Below are 23,684 nucleotides of genomic sequence, written 5' to 3'. Positions count from 1 at the left end.
AGGAGCCTGGACATGCTGTCCAACCCACCTAGCTCAGCACTTCCTACCCAAATTCCCTTCTCTAAAATGCAATTAAAATCTTCCCATGACTATCCAAGGTCATCCCCCATAGCTTACAGCAAGCTTCCTTAAAAATATCTTCTCTCACCTCTCCCTTCTATAAGAAAAAATGTTCTCTACTTATTCATCATCCTCACAAATGTGTGGGAACTTAATTTCACCCCCCAGTTCTCATTCCTGTCACCTCAAACAGATTCCAAATCTCCCAGATGTCTATACACTGAGGAGGCAAGGGAGAGAAGCTGAGCTCCTCTTCCAAATCTCCCTTGCACATTTTAGCTTTCTTTGTCTCCTTCTTTTGGAATGTCTTCCTTTGGACAAAAGACATCCATGTTCCTCCCACCTTTCCTCTTCTTCTTCATCCGCTGCATCTTCTATGATTTCTATGATTCTTGCCCTCCCCTTAAGTTCTCCTGTTTCAAGTTACTGCCCTCCTCCCCTTTCTCCTCCTCCTTGTCCATTGCCACTCCCTGTGTATTACTGATACACACCTATCATCTCTTCTTCCTTTTCCGTATCACTTTCCTGGTGGGCCTCCTGTACCATCTTAATTTCCTTCTCTGCCTCCCCTCTCCTCTCCTTGTCTCTTTGCGCGCAGTCTTGTCCAATGTTTCTTTGTGCTCCCCACAATGGGATGGACTTGATTTGCAAAGAACATGAGAAATGTCCTAAAAACATGCCCCTCCTCCCCACATAAATTACATCTGCAAGCTGCTTTGCAGTTATTAGCAATGTGCCCTCTCTCCCCACACTTTAAACAGACTGCCTCTATGCAATAAGCCACCTAGTGACCCTCCAGACCACACCTGCTGCACTTTATGGTTTGTCAAAAATACATAAATTCCTGGTGTGGCCCTAATGCAATCATCGGAAGGAGGTGCTCCATCCCACCTGCACTTCCCAAGTCTTTGTTTAGAATTACTCTCATCTTCCATGACTTGGTCCACACACCATACTTGTCACTAATTTTACCTACCCACGTCACCTTCTCAGTGTGACCTTTCAACCATAACTTAATATCTTCTGCCATTATTAAATCTGAGAACATTCTTAATGTAATTACTCTTTTACATGCTGTTTCATCAGATAAGTACCTGAAATGTTTGAGCTCTGGGCCATCACTTATCTTGTTATAGGTTTTTCAAAACCAGTCATACCCTTCAGTGGTGTAGAATGTAAACTCCCACATTAGTTTGTGAAAATTATCAGGCTATTTAAATATTCCAGATGCACTTTGAAAACCTCAAATAAAACATCTTCCATAAAAACATACCTGTTCATTACTGTCAATCTCTTCATCAGCCAGAACTGCCATTAGCAGTAAATTTCTTTCGTCTGCCTTCCACCGCAGGTATTGTCAGAGATTCACCTGCCATATTCCGTCTGCCATTTGCTAAGCTCCACTTCCCTGCCACTGCTTCCCATCTGCCATTTGCCTTTGTTTGTATACCACCAATTGTATTCTGTCTGCTGGTGTCCATGTTCCCACTTCTGTTTCCCATCTTCCATCCTCCTTCACTATCTTCTGTCTCTGCCAACTCACCAACGCCCATCCCTCATCCAAGCTCATTCCACAGTCCACCTCCATAGTTCATCCTCCATTGCCAGGTCAGTTGCCATCAATCAAATTAGAATGAAGTTGGAGACTCCTCCTCTAAAGGAGTCTTACCACAGCTGACCTTTAGGCAGAACTGTCAGCTGCCCTCCAGTCTGCTGCCATAGGTATTCTTAAAATGGGGAGGCTGCTCTCCCCAGCAGCCAATAAGGAAGCCCTAACAGTGGCCAGCTGGTTTATCAGCTGCGGTGGAGCTGCCAGTTAAAAGCTTCTGGCAGGTTTGGCCAAATATGCACATAGTCCTGGCTGAGCTGCCTGTTAGGGCCTCTAACAGGGTAGTCATTGAACAGGCTACCTAGATAAGTTATGGAATCTCCATCCCTGGAAATTTGCAAGACCAGGGTAGACAAACATTAGGCAGGGATTGTGTAGTCAGGGATGAACCTACCCTGAGCAGAGGACTGCACTATATAACTATGTGAGGGCCCTTCCAGCTGTACTTTCCTATGGCCCTAGGATTCTCTCTAACTTCTCCACATACTTCTTAAATTGTAGAGCCTAGAACTGTAAACAATATTTTAAATGAGGCCTAATCAGCTCTGAGCAGAATGACGCTATTATTTCCCTTGTCTTGCACTTAATCCTCCTGTTGATGCAGCTAACATTATATTTGTTTTTTTTACAACTGCATTGTAGATTTGTGAAGTCTTTGATTCTCCAAAACCACAAGATCATTCTTAGCAATGCCACCACAAAGCCAATTTATCTTCTGGTCTGTATTTGTGCTTTGGACTATGTTTCCCTAGGTGTAACACCTTGCACTGGTCTGCACTGAACTGTATCCTATTCTATCAGGGTAAATTAGGAATATAATTAGCCAAGTACACCACTGCATCATTGTATTATTGAAATATCTCCTCACCCTATGCTTGAAGCATAAAAGAACAATTTGGTTTTTTCACAATTTAATACTGCATACCTCATCAGTGACCTACATAGTAAGACCTATGCCAACTGAGGAAATGAGTCACCCTATTATTTCCTCTTCTTTTCTTCCTTCCATTTCAAAAAGTTAAATAAAATATTTCACCAATATTCCAAGTCTAAGTCTCACCTTTTTTCAAAGTTTTGCTGTAATACACTTCAGCAGAAAATACCCAAAGCATTCCAGGCTATACTAGCTCCAAAAGGACACAGATACTGGTTCCACAAAAGTCATATCTACACAGAAGACAGATCCCCACCAAATGACTGTATTTAAAAAACAAAGAATGCATGCTTCACAAGCACCTCTGAGTCAGTACTGCAACTCCAACTGGAGGTTACAAAACTTGTATTTTTTTTTAATTTGTAGCCAAAGCCAGAATCACAAGTAGCCCTACTACCAGCAAACATCCTCCACCCGCACCTGGGGCTTCAGATGTTTCCAAAACCTTTGGTGGGCATCCTACTTGCAGACCCAAGCCCGGAGGCCTGGGGTTCCAATGACCCCGAGTTTTGCTTGCACTTAGCCATAAGGCCCTTGGAGCAAGCAAGGGAGGAGGCTCCCATTTCCATAAACCGGGCTTAAAGCCGCTGCACCTCGGCGGGTACTGAACCACACCAGAAGAGCAGTTCTCTTGCGAGGAGGTTCAGGAAAACTGCCTTCTTGGATACAGATACATGGTATTTCCCCTGCTAGGTTAAGAAGCTACTATGCTTGATCTGAGCCTTCAAGAGGTCACAAAACTCATACAGATAATCCCTTTGTCCATGGGCAGATCCAGAATGATGACAAGAGAGGTGCAGCAATACCCACTTCTACTATGTGGCGCATGTACAGTGAGGAGAGCTCATAGTGTATGTGCCATACAGTTGAAGGAGGTGCGACTGCAACCCCTCATGGAGATCCTGGATGCCAGGGAGCTCTCAGAGCTCTCATGACCTTTATGAGTTCACTGGGTGGTCAGTGCAGGGATCTGCACAGAGACTCTGCTTTCAAGCACAGCTTTCAAGCCTGGAACCCAGGGGGTGAATACTACTGCTCTTTGCTCTTTCCACCCTGCACTATGTATTGACAGTAGGGACTCTGGGTCAGACCCGACACTGATCATCCAGTGAGCTCACAGAGCCCATGGCAGTGGCATTCCTGGTGAGCTCTGAGAATTCACTGAACATGTGGCACACAGCTAAAGCAGGGTGTGGCTGCACAGCTGCACCCCCTCTGGATCTGCCCCTGACTGTCTTTCATTCTCTGCTGCTCCTGTCTTTGGTTATTGCAATTTTCCCTTAACATATGCTAGCAAAATAATTGAAAAAAGAAAGAAGAAGAAATAAATCCATAGAGAATTTGACGGTTTGTAAACAAAAAAAAAAAGTACTGGATTCTAAATTGGAGAGTTTTCAGTTAAGGACCACAGTAGAAGAGAAACATAATTTAATTTTTTGAAATTTAGACCCTGAGGGAGGACAAAAATGGATAAAATGCTAGTAATTGGCTGCCTTTAATAAAACACAAATGCACTTTTCCACTACCTGGAAAAGAAGCAATTTCCTGATTTATGAAAACGTTTTCTATTTTGTTTTAATAACTGAAATGTCAAAATCCCACAGCTTCAAATTTGCAGCCCTTACCATTGAAACTTCTAGTGCCCATTGTTACCCCCTCACCCTCTAATATTCTCTTCCTTGAATATTAGCAAGAACTAACTATAAGGCTGATTCAACACTGGGACAGATTACTTAGAAAACTTGTGGAATCTCTATCACTGGAAGTTTTTCAGTTTAGGTTAGACAAACATTTGTTTGGGATGGTTTAAACAGGAATGTTCCTGCCCTGGGCAAGCTTTGGACTAGATGATTTCCTGGGGTCCCTTCCTGCCTTGTTTTCCTAAAAGTCTATGGTAATTCCTCTGCCAAAACACAGAGTGGTACCTCTTTTTCTCATTACAATTTACTTTCTTTACAGCATTCTCTAAACTCCAGATCTGTCCAAAGTACAATACCTCCTCCCATCCACACCTGAACTGGGGAAACATACCCCCAAAATCTTCATTATTTCTCATCTATTGCAGATTCAAGCACAGATACCTCATGTATTTTGTTGAACTTCATCTCCATTTTATCTCTACTGTTACCCTCTCATGTATGATCCTCAAATGCTACACTTTCTAAGACAAAGAAAGGAGAAGAAACTCCTATCTTGTCTTACAAAGCATGATAGATTTTTCTCTACTGTTTTTCTCACTATTCTAACCTTATATTTATAACTGATAGTTCCATCAAAGAATTTGGAGAGAGAGAACCAATCTCTTTTCTTTGGCCTGTAATCAGTAGCTCTCTCCAAAGGTTTGACCCTGTATGAAAAGCAATGGGAATTTGATGTGCTTGGGACCACTCACTGTTAGACCTTCAGTGCTTTCTTAGACTGCTCACATGACAAAGGTCCATAGAACCAGATCTTAAATAACAGTCTACATCTCAGCTGTACCCTGGGAGCGATTATGTTCCTCAAAGCTCTAAAGCAGCAGTCAGTGATCTTTCTTGGCTCCAGGCCCAGAATGAAACAGCTCAGGTCCAGGGCAGGCCAGCACTAGAACCTGGCCACTGCTGCCACTGTTTCTCCTTGATACAGAAGGGGAAAAACCCCCACACTGCTGAATGCCACTGAAGTCTCAGCTTCATGGGCCAAATCCACTGGCTCCCTGGGCCAGATCCAGCCTGTAACCTGTAGGTTACCAACTCCTGCTCTAAAGGATGATTCTCAAAGAACCAAGATAATGAAAAGAAAACTTGTATTGGATTATGAGACACAACATGATATTGGGAAACCAGCTAGGAGCTAGAGAGAACCAGCTAGAAGCTGAACAGCCAAGGGCACTCTGGCCAACCCAAGACTGTAGAAAAAGACAAGCTGAGAAAAAATATTGTTGCAACCATAATATGAGCTAATGTATCTTAGTAACTTATTTGATTTTTCCTTCTGTTTTGAGAGTCAATCATTTGTTTTCTAAACTGAAATACAGTACCTCATAGAAGGAGACACTGTCAGTGCTGGAAAAATGTAACACCACTGTTAACACCACTGTTAATCCATGAAAGGAACAAACTATGATCACCAGCAACATGCATTAATCTCACATTAATTTCTCAAACATACTTTAATTTAAAGTTGGAGTGATTGCCTCAAGAGAGGAGAGAAATTCACTCTCTGTATTCACCCATTTGAGCTAGTACCTCTATCTGACTAGATTATTTGTATAGCATTGAATGCACTGCTTGTAACTTTAAATGAGGAATCAGCATCGCAGACAGTGCATATTGAAGGGGGATAGGCTGTAGGGATCGGTTCACGGAAGAAAAACTCATCCCTGATGAAATCCACACATGACACAAAGATTGGGGGGTGGTAAATCATTAAAAGGAAATATCACTGGTACAATCATTTAGATTACTTAGTCAAACGCAAGCAAACAATATGCATTCTAATATGGCCCTAGGAATAAAATGGGTATAGGTCACTATATTAGAAAGCACTGACTAAAAATAACTTGGTTGGGGAGCAGGATGTCATGGTAGATAATTAACTGAATGTAATATTACAATACTGTGGCCAAAAGAGCTAATTCAATTCTTGGGTGCATACACCGGGGAGTATCAAGTAGGAGGTATGGAGGCTGTGTCTTCCTCTGTTTTGGTTGAAGTGCATCAGCTAGTCTAACACTGTGCTCAATTCAGGCACCTACTGTTCAAAAAGGACTTTGAGAAGTAGACAATATTCAGAGAACATCCATGAAAACTATTATAGGAAAACATACCTTATAGTGAAAGGCTGAAGAAGTGCAAAACATTTAACTTCAGTTAAGAGATGACTTGATGACAACCTGTTACTACCAATATGATGAATAAAACAATAATACATGACTTTTTGCTCTTCAGACAAAAGCATAAAAATAAAATTTTAGATCAAGATGCTGTTTTTTGTAAAAGATACATTCTAGTCCAAACAGAAATTAATTGAAGAAAATGCTGTTACTCGTTATTAAACATGTCAGATTAGATGACAACAGTTCCTTCTGGCTTTATATGAATTAAACTAGCATCAGGTGGTAATAATTTTCACCTACTTTCAACAGAGCCTGGATTTGACCTAGTGACTTACTGAAATCTCCTATCTTCTATTAAAACAATAATGTCATCCAGCTCCTTAATAAAACCATTGTTAATATGACAACACTACTTATGTGTTTTACCAGTAATTTTGTTCCCTGTTGAGCTGCATAGTATGGTTAGTCCCAATCTGCTTTATGTACAGATGGCAGATATTAACTACCTTAGTGTATCTACACAGAGAGATCTTGTTTTCAGTATACCTTAATAATACTGTCCCAGGGGAGCGGGGGCACTGGGAGACCCCTGCGGTGGCCAAGGGGTCTGCTTACCTCCCGCAGGGCTGGAGGACCCGAAGAAACTCCACGCGCCGGCGCTGCCGGTGCGGGTCATCAGCCGGGCGTTTATCTGGCTGCAGCTGAGCGGCGGGGGCGGGGCACGCCGGCCGGGAGGAACAAAAGGCAGCCCCGCCGAAGCAGCAGGGTGGCTGAAGGGAGAGAGCTGGAGCGCGGAGCCTCAGCGAGCAGGGGATCAGCCGTCACCCGCAGAGTGCGGGACGCCGCCGGGTAGGGGCGGAGCAGGCTGCGAGCAGCGCAGCGGAGCACCCAGAAGTGAGGAGACAGGGGGAGAAGTCAGCCCCAGAGGTGGGGCAGCAGCCAGCGGGGAACCCGACACCCGAGGCAGCAGGAGGCGTAGCAGCTATCCCGAGAGCGGGGCCAGCTGTAGCCTGTATTGCGGAGCCGACGGCGCGGGTAACTGCGGCTGGGACTATTGGGGAAGCAGAGAGGACGTCTGCATCCCAAGGAAGGAGGGATCAGGGCAGCAACCCCCAACTGGGAGGGGCATACCCGGTCCGAAGACAGCCGGTAGTGGCTAGGGTGACTGAGCCGAGAGAGGACGAGACGAGGACGGGTGAGAGGCCAGGACAGGAAGACCTGAGGTGGCATATGGCCGGGGTGTAGGGGAGGACAGAGCCCCGAGAGTACCCGTGAAGAGGCATGCCGGCACCAGGGGATACCCCAAGGGAAGACCCCCCACTGAGAGAGTCATCAAAGTCGTGGCAGGCGAGTTCTGGGGTCCCCCTTAATACCAGCCGGGGTAAACCCTGGGGCGTACCAACGAAGCTCGGGGGCGCAAGATCCCGAGCCCGGGCGAAGGCGGCGCGCAAGCTCCTAATCGAACGGAGGCGGGTACAAATACAAACAGCAGAAATTTCAAATACACATTATTGGGAATAACTTTCATGTCCAGCTCCCTGGCCCTGACACAGCTTCTCTCTAGCACAAAATATATACTTTCATTTCTACCCTACCCAGGAGAACTTTTACAATCTTTTCTCCAATGTCTGATAAAGGGTGTTCATGCCTGAAAGCTTGCAATTAAAGATTTTTTTTTGCAAAAATCTTGTTGGTTTAATAAAAGATAGTATCTCTACTATGAGTCCTGGTTGCTTTTTCCTCTAGACCAATACAGCTACAACCTGGATACCTAACACATGAAAAATATCGCATTTTAGCCAATTTTTTTAATGAAATCTTCATATTTTCCCAAGCAGGAAGCAACTGTAACCACCTGAAACCTGAGATCCTACTCCTGCCTTTGTTTCAATGTAATTTGCATAGTCACAGAACCTCACAGGAGGCGAGGGGCTCCAGACCAGCTATGAACCGACTCCCCAGAGAAGTTTTCCATTTATTGACTCCTGTGTGAAATCCTATGAAATATGAACTTTAATTTCTACCCAGGAGAACTTTTACAATCTTTTCTCTGATGCCTGATGAAGGGTGTTTGTGCCCTAAAGCTGGCAATTAAAGATTTTTTTTTGCAAAACTCTGGTTGGTCTAATAAAAGATATCATCTTTACTACGAGTCCTGATTTTTCTTTTCTCTAGCTGAAAGCTGTGTTCAAGCCACAGCTTTAGGAAGGGGGAAGGAGGGCGGGGAGAAGTGGCAGTGGCACAGGAAGCTTCAGCTGCCTGGTCCTGGTGCAGGTCCTTGCTGCTCAGCTCCAGCACAGGCACAGGCAAAGCCCTGCAGCTCTGTGGGCCAGATCCAGTGGCTCTATGGGCCAGATCTGGCCTACAAACTTTACACTGCAGACCCCTGCAATAGAACATTGCTGCAATGTTTGGACAGCAGGACTAAGATTATTTGTATCCAATTATTAAATTGTTTTGACTGCTTTTTAGGATGCAGGAAAACTTTTCTTTTGGAGTACAATTCTGTAAACTTTTCCTTTTTTACAAAAACTAAAATTATCATCAAATGTCACCATATAACATTAAATAATAAACATGATACTAGATTTAGATACAGATACCAGGAATGAAACACCAATACATTTGAGTTCCTAAGCAACCATCTATGATGCCACACCAACTTCAGAACTTTAAGCCAGCCCTGAAAAATGTTATCTATCAGTTACATGGGGCAATTCATAGATTCATAGATGTTAGGGTCGGAAGGGACCTCAATAGATCATCGAGTCCGACCCCCTGCATAGGCAGGAAAGAGTGCTGGGTCTAGATGACTCCAGCTAGATGCTTATCTAACCCTCTCTTGAAGACCCTCAGGGTAGGGGAGAGCACCACCTCCCTTGGGAGCCCGTTCCAGACCTTGGCCACTCGAACTGTGAAGAAGTTCTTCCTAATGTCCAGTCTAAATCTGCTCTCTGCTAGCTTGTGGCCATTATTTCTTGTAACCCCAGGGGGCGCCTTGCTGAATAAAACCTCACCAATTCCCTTCTGTGCCCCTGTGATGAACTTATAGGCAGCCACAAGGTTGCCTCTCAACCTTCTCTTGTGGAGGGTGAAAAGGTCGTTTCTCTAGTCTCTCCTCATAGGGCTTGGTCTGCAGGCCCTTAACCATACAAGTGGCCCTTCTATGGACCCTCTCCAGGTTATCCGCATCCCTCTTGAAGTGTGGCGCCCAGAATTGCACGCAGTACTCCAACTGCGGTCTGACCAGTGCCCGATAGAGGGGAAGTATCACCTCCTTGGATCAATTCGTCATGCATCTGCTGATGCACGATAAAGTGCCATTGGCTTTTCTGATGGCTTCGTCACACTGCCGACTCATGTTCATCTTGGAGTCCACTAGGACTCCAAGATCCCTTTCCACTTCTGTGACACCCAGCAGGTCATTTCCTAGGCAGTAGGTGTGCTGAACATTTATCCTCCCTAGGTGCAGCACTTTGCATTTCTCCTTGTTGAACTGCATTCTGTTGTTTTCTGCCCACTTGTCCAACCTGTCCAGGTCTGCTTGTAGCTATTCCCTGCCCTCCGGTGTGTCCACTTCTCCCCATAGCTTTGTGTCATCTGCAAACTTGGACAGAGTACAGTTCACTCCCTTGTCCAAGTCGCTGATGAAGACATTAAAGAGCATCCAAGGACCGAGCCCTGCGGGACCCCACTGCCCACACCCTTCCAGGTCGAAACCGACCCATCTACCACGACTCTCTGGGTGCGACCCTCCAGCCAATTCGCCACCCACAGGACTGTGTAGTCATCCAAGTCACAGTCTCTTAACTTGTTCACCAGTATGGGGTGGGATACCGTATCGAAGGCCTTCCTGAAGTCTAAGTATACGACATCCACCCCTCCTCCTGTGTCCAGGCGTTTCGTAACCTGGTCATAAAAAGAGACTAGGTTAGTCAGGCACGATCTGCCTGCTACTAACCCGTGCTGGTTTCCCCTCAGCATAATTTGTCCTGCTGGGCTCTCGCAAATGTGAGCCTTGATAATTTTTTCAAAGATTTTGCCAAGGATGGAGGTGAGACTGACTGGCCTATAGTTGCCCGGGTCCTCCTTCCTCCCCTTCTTGAAGATGGGGACCACATTGGCCCTTTTCCAGTCCTCCAGGACTTTGCCCGTGCGCCACGAGCGTTCAAATATTCCCGCCAGTGGCTCTGCAATGATGTCGGCCAGTGCCTTCAGTACCCTCGGATGGAGCTCATCCGGGCCTGCCAACTTAAAGGCATCCAGTTCTTCCAAGTGACTCTGCACCATCTCAGGGTCTACGCATGGTAGTCTGGCGCCTTGCTGCTGCCTCTCTACAACCCCAGTGAGAGACTTGTCATGCCCCTCAAACACTGAGGCAAAGAACTTGTTGAGTTCAGCCTTGTCCCCTCTGTCCATCACCAATTGTTTCTGCCCATTTAGCAGGGGTCCTATTCCTCCCTGGGCCTTCCTATATATCTCCCTATATATCTAAAAATATATAGGGCCTTCCTATATATACTCCCTATATATCTAAAAAACAATTTCTTGTTTTCCTTTACTTGGGATGCCATCCTCAGCTCCATGGTAGCTTTGGCCCGTCTAACTGCCTCCCTACAAGCGCAAGCAGAGGAGTATATTCATCTTTGGTGATCTCTCCCTGTTTCCACTTTTTATGTGCTCCCCTTTGGCCCTTAGGCTGCCCTAATAATTGTTCAATTATTTCCTCAAGAATGTATAATAATATTAATGCTGTCATAAAGAGAATAATGATAGATGAATAGATTGTAAGCGATTCCATTTAAGTTTGGTCCCTATACTAACACAGGATCATAACTTTCATTTTATTTATTTTGCTTTAAGGTATTATTTATCATAAGGGATTTATTTAGTGTAGGTGAAACACTAATGTCTTTACACAGGCCAAAACTCTTCCTGAGGTCATTAGGAACTTTGTCTGCAAGATGAAGTCCTTGATTCTCAAAAATAAAATATGCAAACATCAGCAATGGAATCCTGTCACCACTGAATCATTGAGAACTTTTTCACTGATTTTCTCTCTTAGGTATTGAAAGAACAAGTGACCTATTTAGTGAACACAGTTACTTTAGTCTATATGATTAGTAAATGACAAAAATAATGTTTACATTTGTATTAAAAGTTTTACTTTAAATTGGTGAGGATATGGGTTTATTTAATTACAGGCAAAATTGTACACCTCGCTTTTGAAATTTGTCAACTTAAAATGTAGAATTAAAAAATTCCATAGACAATATTAACAGAACAGTATGTTTGGGTTCAAAGACTTATTCTGTGCTGCTATAATTTTATCAAGAATTTGTAACGATACATGAATGAACCGTTGATATTACCCACACCTCGGTATGTCTCTCTTGCATATTTCTTTTTCAAGTTAACTTATTTGCATTAGATCTGGGCTACAGACTGTATTGCAGAATCAAGGATTATAAAGGTAAAGGACTTTGTAATCTATGATTGAAGTCGTAGAGCCCAGTTCAGAAACGCTTGCAATATAAGAGTGTCTGAATGAGTTCAACTGAATCACATGGTAAAGACAGAGAGTAAAGATACTCATACAGGATCAGAGCCTTCCTTACACTATTACTATCCCACTGACTTCAGTTTAGTTATACCAGCGTAATGGAGGGAAAAATTAGGCTTATTAAATTACAGGACATATTCAACTTAAAAAGAAAAAAAAAAAAACAATCACACCTGCCTTTGTCACATATCATTCCACTTCTGAGGGGGAAGCTCTGCCTTGGGACTCCCCAAGAAGGCCTCTCTGGGCTCCCTCTCTCATAGGACCACCTGAAACTATAGTAGTGGTATGGCTTCACAGGAGTGAAGCTCCTGGTTCTGAGACCCTGGCTCTACCCTGTCCATAACTTCCCTGGCAACCTGTAGCACCCCAATTCAGAATGCTCCTTTCTTTTGGTCAGCTCCCAGGAAGGGGGTTCTTTTCTTTTTCAAAGAGGACAAGGTCAGGCTACCAACAAACCAAACACCACAGCAGACTACTCAGCTCCAAGCAGTCTTTATTGTGCCACTGCAGTTCCCTCTGTCCTTCTTTCTCAAGACCCTTTTCTCCCTCTGTTCGCCTTGAGACTACCCTTTCTCTCCAGCTCTGTTCTTCCTGGCGTTATCCTTTCCTTGCTCCCCTGCTTTCTCATAGCCTCACTCTTTCTTCCAAGGCAGTCAAACCAGACTTGCAACAAAACTGTTACAAAATGATAGCGGTGGACACAAGAGCCAACACTAACCTAGCAAAAGTAAACATAATGTTACCACAGAATCAATCAGGGAACAGTCTCTGCAGCCTGATGCCAGCCCCAGGTTCCCATCTTCCACTGGGGTGAAAAGGGCATCTAGATGTCCTACTTAATGAAACTATTCACAACAACTATTTACAGCAAAAACATGCTTACACACAGCCAGCCCTCCCCCAGTGTTCCCTGCAAGAACTGGAAGTTAGAACTCAGGCAAAAAAGAACTTTGGAAAACGATTTTTCATCACAGCCTGATTATTTCCTATTTACTTATTGTTGTTACAAATAACTAAATCAGGGTTGGCAATATTTTCCAGCGGTAGGCCAGAATGACCCAGCTCAAGTCTGAGGCTGGCCAGCACTAGAACCTGGCAGCTGCTTTGTCTCCTGGCTGCTGCTTCTCTCTGCTGGCCACAGGGCAGGCAAAGGCCCTCACTGTTAAAGCCCCCACTCTAAAGCCCAGATCCAGCGGCTCAGCAGGTTGCCAACTGTGAACCAGATAAATACGAATAAAACAGACTTCTCTTTTTTCATTTGTGCATTATAAATAACAAGGCTTAGCTCTTTAAAGACTTTGCTCCTACCCCTGTATTGACAGTCTTTTTTATTTGTGTAAGCCTTTCACACAGTAAAAGTGCAAGAAATGCTCTTATGAGGAGGGGCTTTTATAGAAAAAAAGCACAAAAAATGTCAGACAGACTCGTAGCCAACACTTGAAACATATTTTTACAAATATTCTCTTTATTTGGCTAGATTTCAAATTTACAGTGTCCTTTTAAAAACAAAGTGTCTGGTGGTCATGTTCTGGACTGTATAACTTCCAATACATGTAGCACCACTTTATCTTCTTCCTCAGCAAGATTTCATGACACTGGAACACTTTCCATTGACTTGATCTCTTATAAAAAAAAGTAATAAAAATTAATTACTTTCAACTATATATTTTGGCAGACATTCTGCACTAAAAACGTATACCATGTATCATGAGTTTGAACAAATGGCCTAAGATCAGTTCAATCCAAGCTCATTAAAAACATGGCCATATTCATTAACAGTTGTTTTTCTTGCCTTCTGTTAACATTTGTATAAACTCATATATGTATCATAGAATCATTGAAAATTAGGATTGGAAGGGATCTCAAGGGATTATCCCAGCCAGGGTCTAGCCAGGTCTTAAAAACCTCCAGCAATGGAGATTCTACAATCCCTCTGGGTAATCTGTTCCAGTGCTTTACTACCCACCCAATGAGAAAGATTTTCCTAAAATCTAACCTAAACTTCCCTTGCTGCAACTTGAGACCATTGCTCCTTGTTCTGTCATCCGCTACCACTGAGAACAGTCTAGTTCCATCCTTTTTGGAACCAAGCTTCTGGTAGTTGAAGGCTGCTATTAAATCCCCTTTCAAGTCTTCTCTTCTCCAGACTAAATAAGCCGAGTTTCCTCAGCCTCTCCTCATAAGTCATGTTCCTCAGCCCCTAACCATTTTCATTGCCCTCCACTGGGCTCTCTCCAATTTGTCTACATCTTTTCTATAGTGAGGGGCCCAAAACTGGACATGGTACTCCAAATATGGCCTCACCAGTGCACAATAGAGGGGAGTAATCACTCTCTTGATCTGCTGGCAACACTCCTACTAATGCAGCCCAGTATAGTTAGCTTTTTTTTTTACAATAGCAGACTGTTACAACTGCAGGCTGCTTACCTCTTCCCCAAACTGTGCTCCTAGCTGCAGTAGTCTAGGTGCTGACCTTGCCTGTAAAGACTGAGGTGAAAAAGGGATTAAGTACTTCAGCCTTTTCTGCAACCTCTGTCACTAGGTTGCCTCCCCCATTCAGTACGGGACCCACACTTTCCCTGATCTTACTGAAGAGTTCCCTGCTAACCCAAGCTGGTCTTCTACCATACTTGCTATTCTTTCTGTGAACAGGGTTGGTTCATTCCTGTGCCCTCAGTAAAGTTTCTTTAAAATACAATTAGCTCTCCTGGACTCCTTTCCCTCTCAAACTGGCCTCCCAGAGGATCCTGCCCATGAGTTCCCTGCCAGATTCAAAGTCTGCTTGTCTGAAATCCAGGGTCCTTACTCTGCTGCTCTCCTTTTTTCCTTTCCTCAGGATCCTGAACTCAATCATTTTGGCTGCTTACAGATGTTAAAAAAAAAAAAGTGCTTTACCAGTGCTCTACAGCAGTGTATTACAGTGATACAGCTTTGCAGCGTTTGCATAAACCAGGCACTTCAGCAGGGCTTTTTGTCACTTTTATCTAAAGCTGAGTCAATCAGCTATTGGGTAAAAGTGCCAAAAAAGCACCACTGAAGTGCCCAATCAATACAGATGTCAGGCGAGCCAATTCCAACTAACATGCTACCTCTTCTGGGCATGTGCTGGGCTTTTGGCTTAGGAGCGTGTGGAGTTTAAAGTAAAGTGCCAGGCTTTTTTGCTTTTTGTTTAATGGGTAGCAGTGACCATAAGGGCTGCTTGCAGACAAGTTGCCATCCACTTCTTACACTGTCCACCAATTCTTCCGTTTGAGAGCAGCAGGTCAAGAAGAGCACATCTCCTAGTTGGTCTCTCCAACATTTGCACTAGGAAGTTGTCCCCAACACTCTCCAGAAACTTCCTGGATCGCCCATACACTGCTATATTGCCAGATGTCAGGGTGATTGAAGTCCCCCATGAGAACCAGAGCCTGTGATGGAGAAACTTCCACTAGCTTTTTAAATAAAGTCTAATCCACCTAATCCTGCTGGTCTGGTGGCCTATAGCAGACTGCCACTATGCCATCACCCTTGTTGCTCTCCCCTCTGACCTTAACCCAGAGACTTTTGACAGGCCTACCTTCAGTTTCACACTGGAGCTCTGAGCAGTCATACAGCTCTTCTTCATAAAGCACAACTTCTCCTCTTCTCCCCTGTCTGTCCTTCCTGAACAGTTTACACCCATCCATGACAGTGCTCCAGTCATGTGTGCTATCCCAAGCCTCTGTTATTCCAACCATGTCATAGTTCTGTGACTGCGAGGACTTGCAATTCTTCCTGCTCATGTCCCAGGCTCCATACATTCATGTACAGACCCGGAAGATAACCAGCTAACTGCCCTGTAACAGGAAGAATGAAAAGGCCCTCCCTGTTGCCCCCTCCTGCTTGTGCTTCCTCCAGGTCACCTGGTCACCCACTTCCCCACTTACCTCAGGGCTTTGGTTTCCATTCCCTGGCAAATCACTTTTAAACCATCACAGATAAAACTGTATTGTAACTATGGCTGACAGGAAGCCTTTAGTGCTACCTTTTATCTTCATATTTAAAAACTGGTTTTAAAAAGGCACTCGGGCAGTTAATGCATGCAAAGGGAAAAGAGAACCCTTCAATTTGACTGCATTTAAAACAAACATCTTTTATTAAAAATATGACGTTTATTAATTACAAATATGACATCATATTTACAAACAAATCAAAAGAATAGATATTGAGCCATCTTTTGCTTTTGGTTTAACTTGGATTGAACTGATTTTACAGAATTTAGCATAATTTGCTTTTAATTTCTAGACACAGAGAGAGGATATACATGGTGGTTATAAATAAACGTATGAACATAACCAATCACAAAGTATATGCATGCAGTTGAAATACTCACTTAGCACTCTGTAAGTTATTGTTGATTCTTGTATGAACTGTAGATCTCTCTCAGACTCTTCTTTTATTACCTCCATCAATGTAGCAAACATCTGTAGCCACTGAAAACAATCTCGGGACCATAGAACCTGGCAGAAAGACCCTGGGACTGTACTACTTCCTCAGCTGTATCTTGGTCTGAGGGTGATTTTCTGATTGGTCCCACTACTATCTATATTGATAACTGTAGATCTCTCTGACAATACTGATGCCACATGTAACCATTTGATTCTTCTGATCTCTGTGTTCACTTAAGTGTGACTGTAAGCATTTCCACGTTGTTAAGAAGGGAAGCACTATACACTAAGTGCGTGACAAATGCCATTGAGAGAGAGAGAGAGGGAGGGAGACAAACAGAGACACAAGCTCTTTCATACTTCTATGTGTTGAAGATGCGAATAAATGAACTCCATAACAAGTACCAACTTTTCTTGCATATACAGGCAACCCCTGCTTAACATTGTTTCACTTAGCGCTATTTCGCTATAACGCTCATTTTACACTGACACCCAATTCCACTTAGCACACAGTGAGTTTTGTTATAATGCTCAGGGCATTGTACAGCTGGCAGCAGGTTTTGCTTAATGCTATTCCACTTAACACTTGGTTTTTCAGGAACCAGTTAAGAGCGCTAAGTGGGGGTTGCCTGTACTTTTTTTTTCATATCAAATAAAATCCAAAAGGTATCTACTCCCCCAGTACAGAAGACAGCAAACAATGTTTGCAAGGGAAACTAAATGGTCTCTCTTTGAACCTAAGCACCTCCCCTCATAAGAGCAAACTTATTTTTCCTTCAATAAATTATTTGCTGGAATTTACAGGCAAATATTTTGGCTATCTTTTCAAAAATATCTGTACATTTATGAAAAACATAACAGAATATTAGGCATGTTAAGGTGGATATTCTAAATGATACTACATTCTTGTTGTCTGAAGAAGTAAGATACAGAAATAGTAAAACCATCAAAACCGCAGGTTAATGATATATTCTACACATGAAGTTAACACGTATAGCACTGCAATTTATATTCAGCTAGAAAGCATATGCTTATTTAAAAAAAAATACTTTCTATCAGATAGAATAACATTAAAAAACTAATAATCCTAATACATTTAACCAAACGATACTTCCAAGTATATGGAGTCACCTAATAACATATTTACCTTAACTATACTTACATACATACATACACGCAAGAACTAAATTTCAATAACATCCAATGAGAATTTAAAATGTTAGCTGTATTTTTCCCCTGAGTACAAGCAGAAACTACAAATTATCTTTTATGGGAGAGTTTACTTTACTATTACAGGTAGGATCACATCACAAACAAATCCCTTAAACTGCTAGCGGAATAATTATTGGGTTAAGTGTCATTTACAAATTTACACTTCTGTGACTGATAACTGAATAAAAAACTAGGAGCTATAATTCAAAAGATATTACTGCAATATAGTTCATCGTGGCAGGTCAAGTGCCACCAAATACAAAAGAAGGATTACAAAGAACTATAACCAGAATGCCAGATCTTTAAAAGGCCCTTTGAATGTAAACTGTAAATGATGTATGCTTCATTGCAAAATATTTACTGCAGCTGACAGAAAATAGAGTCTAATTAAAAGAACTAAAAAAATACTTTTAGTATAAAATTTGAGGACAAAATACTCGGAAATAAGTTGGCTGATCAGTAACAATTTCTACCATATGTACATTCAACACCAAAAATTATGAATAAAATTAGAGTACACAAAGAACATTGTGGAAAACCAGAGAACAACTGTACAAAAGAATCAAAAGAAGGAACAAAACAAATATATTTGCTACTCCAATGCCTAACATATGATAGTATGGAAGAAAAAAACCTTCCTCAGTTTATTAAACAAATAGACTTTTTACTAGAAAACAAGCATGAAAAAACTCTGCATACACTTGTATGAAAGATAAGAGATGGTAGAAACAACATGCTATATAGAAGCCTGCCACCAAATTAAGAAGCCAGAGTGACAAATAGGCACGAGATAAATTCTTAAGCACACTTTGAAGCCCTAGCCTGGGCAGATGTTTGATAGAATCTATCTGCCTTTGACAAAAAACAGAGATTTCTGTACTTTTCACACTTTGACAACAATGGTATGACTTGTCATACCAATTAAATATTACACAACTGAACAATTCACTTATGGATAGGCTTCACTGTCACCAGAGAAACATTTTACACACTGCAATGTAACATGTCTTTACTATTAGAGTCAAGATCATGTATTTTGTATTTTGTACAATTAAGAAAAGTTTTAACTGGGCCTATCTGCTGTGCTACAAAAGAAGCACTTACTAAAAAGAATACTAAAATATGAGTCTGACTTGACAAAATGTTAATTTTAAAACATATGGATCAGTTAAATGAAGAAAAGATGGGACATTTGCTGGTACTGTACCACCATTGTTACCATTATCAAAGATAAAATAGATGTTTTAAATTGCACGTGCAACTATTCCATTATTAAGCAAAATCCGGATGCATTTCCAACCAAATATTCTTCAAATATTTTATTAATCTTAGCATTTAATTTCTGTTACTGAATAAATCATATTTATGCAAGTTAGTTTCTGATGACGTAGTTAAACTGTTAATAAGAAAAATAAGTTAACTTTACATTTAAAACCATTCCAGTTCATTATGCTGTATTATTAGAATACTGTAATTTTCCTAAATTTCTCAATTCTCAACATTGTTAAGCTATACACAGTGATAAAATATTTAAAGAAACAATAAGATTCTCACACTGATGGTGCACATGAGTTAAAAGTGTTCTCAGTTAAAAGTGTATTTAATGAAACAGCATGCCTGCAGGTGTTCCTTTCACTCCCATTTATAGGAACTTAGTTTTTACAGTCTACTTCCAATAATTTATAGTTTTAACCTAAGATCAGAATACCTGCATAAATATTTCTATTTATAACTTTTTGGTAATGGATTAGAAATTGCAAAAAAAATCTGTGCGTTGTATGGGAAACTTTGTAGGGAACAAACATAAAAGCATTAAGTGAGATACTTAAAATAGCTTTTCATTTTAAGAGTCCGAGATTCACTGCTCTGAGTACTGGCCCTTCTAAAAAATATCAGTGACATAAATGTCTCTGTATGAACGTATTAAAAACAGCATCCTCATCTAGTGACTGCAAACTGTCAGAAATGCATCCAGTCTGTAATTCCCATTAAGATGTCTGACATACTTAATACAAAATATTCACATTTCAGCAACTTCCCCTTTTTATGAGAAGTCCATGTAATACGTTTGACAGGTCCTGAGGTTACCCAGCCTGTGTGTCCCCCCACACTGACATTTTACACTGGCACATGTATTAAATGATCCCGAGGGAGAAAGGGAACATCCCGCACACTGGGAGAGAACAAACTTTTGCAGCTGGCAGACTGGGTGCAGGAAGACCCGGCTAGGTGCAGAAGGCAGGCCCCTATGTTCACAACCAGTAGAGATCAAGAAACCAGCCTGTGCTTTAAACAAAACAAAGCAAAAAAGGGGAGCTGAGCTTCGAAAACTGTTTAAACCTCAAATCAGCCCGTTCCCCCGCTGTTAGCCCTAGTCTCGGTGGCAGGAAAGGTAGGCTGAGGGCGGGGAAGGGGAGAGGTCCGCAAGCGGCGCTCGTTACCTTGAGAACTCTTTGCTTTCTCCTCTGAGGCCTTTTGTTTTCAGTCAGAACCTAGAAGACATCAAATTGCAGAACACGTTGCAGTTAGCAAGGCTCGCCCAGTGCTACGCCCCAGCTGCCAGGCCGGGGACACCCATCCGGCTCCCCCTGGGCGCCGCTGCGGCGGCCACGACCCGCGCGCCGAGCCGAGCGCGGCGCCCCCGTCCCCGCCGCGCCGCGCTCAGTGCGGCTCCGCATTCTTCACGGCCGAGCCCACGAGGTAGCCATCTTGCTTCCTCCTGCAGAGAGGCCCTCTGCGGCGGAGCCCGGCCGGAGGCTGCTGGTGGGGCATCCCCATCGTGGGGCTTATCAGCGGCGGCGGCGTCGGCCCGCCCGCGCCGGGCACGGCTGTGGCCGCAGCAGTCGGGCGGCAGGGCGCAGCCAATAGCGAGGCGCGGCCGCAGCCCGAGCCGCTCTCCCCGCCGGGCCCGGCCTGAACAAAGGGGTCCTATGTGCGCACAGGACGCGGGGCTGCCACAAGCTGCGACATGGACTCCGCCGCGGCGGATCCGCTCCCGCTCCGCCCCGCCTCGCCTCGGACGCGGCGCCCGCCCCAGGCAGGGCAGGGGCGCCGGCGAGGATGCAGGCACCGAGCGCTGCCTCTCGGTCGTCCCTGCTACAGGGAGGAGGCCCAGCCTCCCCTCCCCTCCCCTCCCCTGCCTGCCAGCCCGCCCGCCTCGCCTCGCCTCGCCCCAGGGCCCCGCTGTCTTCACGCGCCAAGGAGCATCACCCCCAAGTTAGAGGCCTTGATCCAAAGCCCGCCGAGCCCGGAAAGGCCCCCGTGCCCTCAGCGGCCTTTGCAGGGAGGAACGTCGGGGCCAGAACCTGTCGCGACACGACAGCCCACGCTCATCAAGTGCTTGCCACCCTAGTGCCACCTTACTAGCAGTATTATTATTATGAAGAAGAAGAAAGATAGCAAGAAATAAGTAATAAATAATAAAGTAACTGCTTGTATGACCACAGGGTCCTGGTCCAAGATGAGGGCTGCCTCTCGGGGGTGGGCAATTATTTAGGCTGGTCAGCAGGCCAGTCAGCACCCTCTGCCCTACAACTGCTATGGAGCCTGCAAGCCTGCGACTGCTCCCAGCGCACGGCCCCAGCCCCAACCCGGGGCTGCCCAGCGCCCACTGTGGACTTGCCCCAGCCCGAGCTGGAACCCATGTGCAAGGCACTGACAGTCCATGGTCTAAAGAACTTGTGTCTTAAACGTAAGGTGTGGTTCAGGGGGGCCACGGACAGCCAGCCAGGGAGCACGAGGAAACAAGAGAGACAATGTTGGTGAGATAACAGAAGACACACCACAACACAGTGTTATGCCTAACCCATGAGGGTTTAATTTACACTGTTTGCTCATAGGATGCCATAAACAAATGGCAGCTGGGCATTCAGGTCCTTGTATTACTATTTTTTTTCTGAAAGCTTCACCAGAGCGTTCAGTCTGGGGGCCACTGTGATCCTCCTGTGTTTGTGCAGAGGTGGAAATTAAAGTTTTTAAAAGGGAACCTCTGTTTCCAGGGGTATTAATTGCACCTGAAAGCTGTCTGCATGTTGCATCTACAATTGAATTGTAAGCACAAATCTGAACATTCCCCAACTAATCCATTCGATTGTGGGTGCAAATTAGATACAGTTGTAACTGCTGAGATTTTCATCCACAATTCATGCAATAGTTTACCAATTAAATTGGAAGCACTGCCAGGTTATTGTTTTATGTGGTATTAGCTAATTACTATTTAAACCCTAATTTTGGGGCTAAATTTTTATTTTGAGGGTGAAAGGATTTAGGACTAGGTAACTTAAGATATCCAGCTGTAATGTTCCATTACAATACCTTTGGTTTATTGTTTCAGAACCAGACTGAAAATAAATGTCCCTGTATCAGAGGTGGGCAACCTATAGCCCACGGGCCAGATGTGGCCCGTGAAGACACTGGGTTCTTGTAGGGGCAGCTCAGGGCAGCAGACTCCAGCTATAGCAGTGGAGGAAGCATTCCCACGGTCCTAGAGCCTACATTTTTCTATCTAGTCTTTTCATGCTTCTACAGATTGCTAGGGGGGGAGTGGTGAGGCCCTTAGCAGGGGCTGAATCACAAGCAGCAGCCAGTGACAAAAGGTTGGCTATATAATCAGTGGTTGAGATGGTTTATGGCCTCAGTTGCCCAACATCCTTTACTGTCCAGAAAAAAATACATTGCTTTCATTTGTTTAGGGACATAAGGCCATATATTCATTTAGACAATCACATTGATTTGTGTGCATGGCAAAAAAAATGGAACTCACTGGTAGGCCTAAGATTAATCAGGATCTTCTTCCTCCTTAAAAGATCCTTCCTTTTGTCATGTAAAAAAAAAGTGGATATTATTATTTTAAGTAACACTTATGATTATTCTGAAAACAAATTAAAGAAATATCTATTTTTCTTCCAGTTTGTTAGCTATGTCCATTGAAAAATATTTGAGGTAGTTGTTTGGGAGAGAGCTTACCTGTTTTTTTTTAATTTGTTCAATTTTCTTTTTTTAAATAAGAAAATGTTAACTGTGAAACCACAAAAATTGGCACTGGAAATTAGGAACAGGTTTAGTTCTGAAACTGCTTTTAACCTTTTCTTTGAACAGACTAGACATCAAACTGGCGATCTTTCTTTATTTATACTATATTCACCTCGCTCTCAGTTCCACATAGAATACCAAACTAGTGCATGTTAATTATTTTGTGTATGTGCTGTATGCCAAATCAGAGGAAGACGCTCTGCTTTCATCATTTTGCCACTTGAACCTGATATGTAATTTATACCTCTATTTACAGAACTGCTGAATTTCAGACTATTGCAGCAATTGAGTTTGTTGGTTTGCTAACCACCTTCTTTAAAAGGTTATGTCTGAAATATCATGGGAAGTTTTCTTCTTTTCCTGCACACTTATTTTAAGCCCTAATAAGCGTATGTATTTCTAGATTCTATAGCAAAGTAAGTATCTTAGGAAGATAAATTAAATTATAATTGGGATTGTCTGGGAAACAAGAATTGGGTTTCACAGAATTCAGGGTTTTGACTTTTGTTTTTGTTCTGATGAGGAGCAAATCAAAATAGAGACTTTTCAATTTTTTATTTTTTTTTTTGCAGAGGGAAGAGAGAGGATGTAGGTTCAGGCTTCTGGTCTGATTCAGACAAGGTGCCCTAATCACTGAATTTATTCTGGTAATTCTCTCTCTGTCTGAGCAGAAATACCATTCTGGACCTCAAAAACTTTCCCAAAAGTTTAATCAAAACAGATAAATTTTTGCAAAAAGTTTCAATGTTAACAATCTAACATTTTACAATGGAAAATGTTAATCAAAAAGCTGGCTCTCATAATAGCATTTGAACATATTAAAATTTCAGGCAGTTCATTATTAAGAAACACAGTGAAGCAACCATTATTATTATTAATCTCTTCTGGGTTATTCAAATTACAAGAGGCAATTAAATATAACATCTCGATATACTTGGCTTTTTAACTTGTCTAACTTAAGTTGGCAGTTTCTGCTAATTCTTATCTGGATTAGTGTTGAATACAAGGCAGATTTCATTCAGTTCACCTTTATACAAAATTTAAAT

General features: G+C 43.0%; 1 protein-coding gene and 1 long non-coding RNA gene across 2 annotated transcripts in view; both read right to left on the bottom strand.

The window, feature by feature from the left end:
- The window catches only part of TET1 (tet methylcytosine dioxygenase 1), a 147,067-nt gene that overhangs the window by 117,302 nt on the left and 6,081 nt on the right, over positions 1-23,684 (bottom strand). The gene's annotated exons all lie outside the window — the stretch shown is intronic.
- LOC109282415 (uncharacterized) lies at positions 13,430-20,708 on the bottom strand. Its single transcript, XR_002089388.2, has 2 exons — positions 20,049-20,708; positions 13,430-19,893 (listed from the first exon to the last, which is right to left on the bottom strand). It is a non-coding gene; the product is annotated as an uncharacterized LOC109282415 (long non-coding RNA).

The sequence above is a fragment of the Alligator mississippiensis genome, chromosome 6, assembly GCF_030867095.1.
Source record: "Alligator mississippiensis isolate rAllMis1 chromosome 6, rAllMis1, whole genome shotgun sequence".
NCBI lineage: Eukaryota > Metazoa > Chordata > Crocodylia > Alligatoridae > Alligator > Alligator mississippiensis.
Note: the sequence above shows the minus strand (reverse complement) of the source record. Positions and strands in the feature narration are given on the sequence as shown.